General features: G+C 48.3%; 1 pseudogene; it reads left to right on the forward strand.

The window, feature by feature from the left end:
• Window positions 1-4,990: 4,990 nt before the first annotated feature.
• Window positions 4,991-5,666, forward strand: LOC128978521 (feather keratin Cos1-2-like; annotated as a pseudogene).
• Window positions 5,667-5,890: the final 224 nt, after the last annotated feature.

Here is a 5,890-nt window from a genome sequence, read left to right on the forward strand (position 1 = left end):
TAGCAGTAAATACTGAAGCAAAGAAGAGATTAAGTAACTCTGTCTTCTCTGCATCCTTGGTTACCAGGGCTCCCTCGTCAGTCATCAGTGAGACCACATTACCCCCATTCTTCCTTTTGCCACTGATGTACTTGAAAAACCCTTTTTTGTTGTCTTTTATTTCCTTCACCAGATTTAATTCTAAGAGGACCTTGGCCTTCATTGTTGCATCTCTACATACCCTCAGTGTTCATATAATTCTCCCAAGTGACCAGTCCCTTTTTCACATACTGTGAATTTCCTTCATCCACGTGACTTTACTCAGCAGTTCACTCATCCATGCAGGTCTCCTGGCTTTTCTGATTGAGTTTTTACTCAAAGGAATGCACCTATCTTGAGCTTGGAGGAACTGATGTTTGAATATTAACCAGATCTCCTAGGCCCCACTTCCTTCTAGAGTTTTGACCTGTGGGATCCCTCCAAGTAGGTCTTTGAAGAAGACAAAGTTAGCTCCTTGTTGGCTCCTTCACCACCTGCATCAGAAAGTTGTCATCAGTACACTGAAGGAACTTTACGGATTGTGTGTGCCTAGCTGTGTGGCCTTTCCAGCAAATAGCTGAGTGATTGAAGTCACCCACAAGCAGCAGGGCATGTGACCTTGATGCTACCTCTAGTTGTCCTTTTCTTCTTCCTGCTCTGGAGGTCTGTAGGAAACACCCATGGTAATATCTCTCATTGTAGCCTGCCCCTCGTTTCTTACTCATACATTTTCATATGTTCTTCATCACCCCCAAGACAAAGCTCAATTCATTCCAGTTGCCTGCACACATACAGAGCAACACCACTGCCTCACCTGTCTAATCTGTCTTTCCTAAACAGTCCATGACAACATTCCAGTCATGTGAGCTATCCTACCATGTTGTACTAATTGTGATGAAGTCATGGCCCTGTGACCGAACACAGATCTCCAGGTCCTCATGTCTATGTGCATTAGTATAGATGCACTTCAGCTGAGCTAATGATCCTGCCACTGTTTTGTGGAGAGAACCCCTAATTCCTACCTGACCATTCTCAGATGCTTCCATGGCTACTAACCTATCAACAAGCCCAATGCTGTTGTTGCTGCATGGCTCCCCCACCTCAACTGCAAGGTCAAATTGTCAAGCAATGGTGTGCCATGGCCAGGCTCCTCTCTGGCAAGCCTGGTTTCATCCCCATCTCACTTTGAATATAGTTTAAAGCTCTTCCTATAAGCTCTTCTAATTCTTGTCCTAGGAACCTTTTTCCCCTGAGACAATAACCCCAACCCATGGTCAAAGAACCCAAAATTCTGCCAGTGACACCAGGCTCAAATCCAAGAATACATCAGTTGTCTCTACTTGTCAAAGACCTCATCACTCCCTGCAATTGGTGGGAGAGAGGAGAACACTACATGTACTTCTGATCCTTTAGCCAGCTGTCCCAGAGCCCTGAAGTCTCTCTTCATTGCCCATAGACTTCTTGATTTAAGTTCATTGCTACCTACTTGGAAAATAAGTAACAGGAAGTAATCCAAAGGCTGAACCAGGGTAGAAAGTTTTCTTTTTACATCCTTGATCCTTGCCCAGGGACACAACAGATTTGTCTGAGGAGTGGCTCTGGCTGCACATATGGCCCCTTCCAAAGTCAGTCCCCTACGACAAGGACACAGTTTTTTCTTTACTGAGGCAGTTTCGATACAAGGCTGAGTCTGAGTTAGTCCTGGCAACTCCACTAAGGCAGGTGAATCTTCATCCTTGCTGGTATTTGATTCTCCTGCAGAGCAGTGGATCTGTTTGTCAGGGGCAGGTGAGGTAGGTACTGAGGTGATGCCTACCACACCTGTCAGGAACTTGTCACCACTGCTCCCTATCCTTTAAGTCAGCCTGAGAAGTGAGCTGGAGAGAGGATGAGGAGCCCTCTGCATCCTTAGATCTCTGAGCTGATTGGGACTATTTCAAGGAAGGTACATTTCAGCTCTCACATTCCCCTCACACTCCCTTGTAGTCCTCAACCTGCTCTTTCAGCTCAGCCACTAGGCTGAGCAGATCATTTACCTGCTCACAGTGGACACAGGGGTTGTCTCTGCAGTCTACCATTGTAAGGGAATGGCTTTGGCACTCCTTGCAGCCAGCAGCCTGGACACCTGCTTGTTTACATAGGACTACTGTCTGGCTTGCCACATTACTTTTGCCAACAGCTTTTGTCTGGGCTGCAACCACAGCTGTACCTGCTCATGTGCCTGACTGCACAAACTGCTGCAGCATGCCCAGAGGACACACCAGACTCCGTTTGTTCAACCTTGATCAGTGCTGAGCTGCTTAAATAGCCTGCTGAGGGTACAACTCCACCCATGTTTTGCCCACATCTCTCATGAGAGATGCCCCTTCAGTGAGGGGGGTTGCTCCATGTCTAACTCATCTTTGAGATAAAAAAGATTCTGTATGGTAAGCTATGCCAAACTACTGAACTGCCAGGGGATGGCACAGCCCTGGAGGCTTACCAGGGCAGCTGATATCTACAGTTTGACTTGTTGGGATTTTTCCAGAAAATATCAACAAAGAAGAAGCTGCCCAAAAGGAAACAGTTGGTCTTTGTGTGTGTCCTAATGACTGCCCAGCTCATTATGAAAGCTCATCCTCCAATGACATGTAAAGGCTAGTCTCACAGCTTTTGAGCAACATAATTAATATATTTAATATAATTATATACATTAATTTTGAATAGATGATGTATATAATTATACATACCAATTCAATCAGAAGCTGTTCTGAGAAACTATCCATGAGATCTAATGCTTCCCAGCACTGGCCCATAATTCGAGAGCAGCTGCTGCAGAGATCTGGTGAGGGGATGAGGGCATCCTGGGAAGAAGAGTAATCATGCTTCCAGTCCATGCCAGTGCTTGCTCAGAAAACTGTTCAAATATCTGCAATAATAACAGTTGCCATCATCATCTTCAACAGCAGCAGCTGCGTTTCCCATTTCTCAGAGCACTGCACACCCTTAGAGAGGAAATAAGATGTGGATAGTTCCAAGATGCACTCAACCTCAACCAGACCAGGCTGTCCTCTCTCCAAAATCATTGGGAAGTGCATCAGGGTAGAGATGGCTGCAGCTTGTCCTCCCATCCCTGCCAAAGTTGGACAGGAAGGGACAAGTACACTCTCCCATCCCAGGCTCCACAACAGAAGAAAAGCAAATGCAGAAAGATGAAGACCTTTGCCTCTCCTGGCTGCCACACAGAGTCCAGCCCCAGGCTTATTCCAGTCAATAGTGGGCAAACAGCTCCTGGAGATCTGATACTCTGAGGCCCTGTTCAGAGCAGGTCTCATTAGATCAGGCTGGACAGCTCAGTGCCCAAGTCCTGGGCAGCACCTCAAAAATTAAACTCCAGCTTTCTAAGCCCTGAACAGAATTGTCCAGATTCCAAAGTGCCTCCACCACCTCCTGTCCTTCCACTGTGCCCTTTGAGAACGTCCTGCTTCAGTCAGTTGAATCTGCAGGGCACTGTTCAATACCATGCTGACATAATGCCAGCTTTGTAACAAAAGCGCTGGCTGGGGCAAAGCATCATGGGGCTTGGAGCTCAGACTGTAATTTGTGGCACTTCCTGCTTCCAGGGCTTTCTTCCAGTTTCTGGTTTGGGTTGTGGGTCTCTTCCACTTTGCTGGCTGCAGGATTGGATGCTGCCCTTTTTATCTTGCTGGCTCATTTGCTGATTGTCTTTGCTGGCTTGCTCCTTTGCTTGTTCATATGGACTTGTATGTTTTGTTATTTCATTAACCTCTCCTTATCCAGACCCAGAGGGTTTTTGTGTTTCCTTTGCTCCCAATCTGTGTGTGGGAGCCTTGCTTGTGTGAGCAGGCTGCTTTGAGCAGGCTGCTTTAACCAGGACACTGAAGAACCTGCCTCCATCTTTCCCACATCCTCACAGCACGTGGACACCCATGAGGTCTCCCTTCAGCTTTCTTCTCCCAAGGCTCTCAGCATGTCCTGCCTTCACTCCTCTGTGGCTGCTCAGAGCCCAGAGTACTGATGCAGAATCTGTCATAAGACAGGGAAGAAGAAAAGGAAGAATGGCTTGGATAAAGGTCATAAATGATTCCATACATAATTTGGAGGCAAGAAGGGATGATGGGACAGCAGGGCATGATCAGATCTGATTCCTGGGCTCCCAGATGTCACAAGCAAAGTGTCTGCAGTCCTTCTACCATATCTCTGTCTTTCTGATAAAGTGCTGCCTAAACAGTGACGGTGTCAAGGACAAGTAAGTGAGAACAGAGTGGACAGAAACAGAACAGGTCTCTGTCATTATAACTCAAGTCACACAAGTAGAGGATGACATTTGTGTGCTCATGCCTGCCTGCATGGAACTGTGCAACAACCTGTGTGCTCACAGAAAGCCAGCAAAACATCATCAGTGGTGGCCTCTGCTGAGGGGATGCTGGGGACTCCTCTGGCAGAACAGAACTCAAATAGTCACAGGCAAAAACAGGCTCCAGACCTGCTACTGATGTTCCATGAGAACCTGCACAGACTGCACAGAGAAGGATGTAAATGAGCCAAGAAACCTGCCCTGAGAGCACAGTTAGTGCTGCAGTTGGTTCAAAGTCTTTCCCCAGAAGCCCACCTGTGTGGAACCATGAATGACCATTACAGAGATATGGGGGAGCAATTGAGAAGGCTGTGACAATTCCTCTCAAGTGGCAGTCCTTGGGCATTTGGAAGAAAAGCAAGAGGGCTGTGTCAGTCTCCTGACAACCTGGCCACAAAGAAGTCCGTTGGAATGACCCAGGAGCCCATCACCTCCATGTATGACATGCCAGCAGCATTTGAGCTGTATCTCACCTGAAAATCCTTGAGTCTCTCATCCCCACACTTCAAGCGTTTAAATGGGAAAGAATTTGGCAGATGGCAGGAAACGAAGCATCATGACAACAGGAAACCAGGACACAGCCTGTGCCATCAGCTGGGATGGTTTGCGTTTGTCATGAGTTGCTCAGAGAATTCTTCCTTCCACAAAGCTGCCTCTGGGCCTGAGGCACTGCAGCACTGCTATAAAAGGCAGCTCAGTTCTCTGCTCTCTCATCCACTTCTCTCACCTCCTTCTGCTTGGAAACCAGGTGAGTCTGAAGCCTCTCTCCAGAGTGTCTTCACAGGATAGGTGCTGTCTTAGCACAGGACTTCTGGTGAGAGAGGCTGGGATTTAGCTGGAATCTTACCTGTCTTGTGTTGGGGAGTGTATGCTGAGCCAGGAGGGAACTTCACTGTGGTTGGGTTCATTGCTGCTCCTCTTGTGTTCCTATTTTCTCCTTCCTTATTCTCCTCTCTCCTAGGTGCACCTTCAGCCCCAAGCCATGTCCTGCTGCAAGCCCTGTCAGCCCTGCTGCCAGCCCTGTGGCCCAACCCCACTGGCCAACAGCTGCAATGAGCCCTGCTGTGTCAGGTGCCAGGACTCCATTGTTGCCATCCAGCCCTCCCCTGTGATAGTGACCCTGCCTGGACCCATCCTCAGCTCCTTCCCTCAGAACACTGCCGTGGGCTCCTCCACCTCTGCTGCTGTTGGCAGCATCCTCAGCTGTGATGGAGTGCCCATCAACTCCGGGGGCTTTGACCTCTCCTGCATCACCAACCGCTACTGCTGCAGACCCTGCCGCCCCTGCTAGAGCTGCTGGCAAAATCCTTGCACAAACGTCCAAGACCTCAAAACGTGGCACTGAACAGAAGATAGAGCTTCAGGCCATTGTTGCTTTCTTCCAATCTACTGTCTCCTTTTACTCTCATTGTCACCCAGTGCCTACCTAGTGTGGACCTCTCGAAGCCAGCAGCCTGACTATTGGTCTCACGATCTTTTCAGGCCAGGCAGATGGACACCATGCACCAGAATCAC

The sequence above is a fragment of the Indicator indicator genome, chromosome 37 (genome assembly GCF_027791375.1).
Source record: "Indicator indicator isolate 239-I01 chromosome 37, UM_Iind_1.1, whole genome shotgun sequence".
Lineage (NCBI taxonomy): Eukaryota > Metazoa > Chordata > Aves > Piciformes > Indicatoridae > Indicator > Indicator indicator.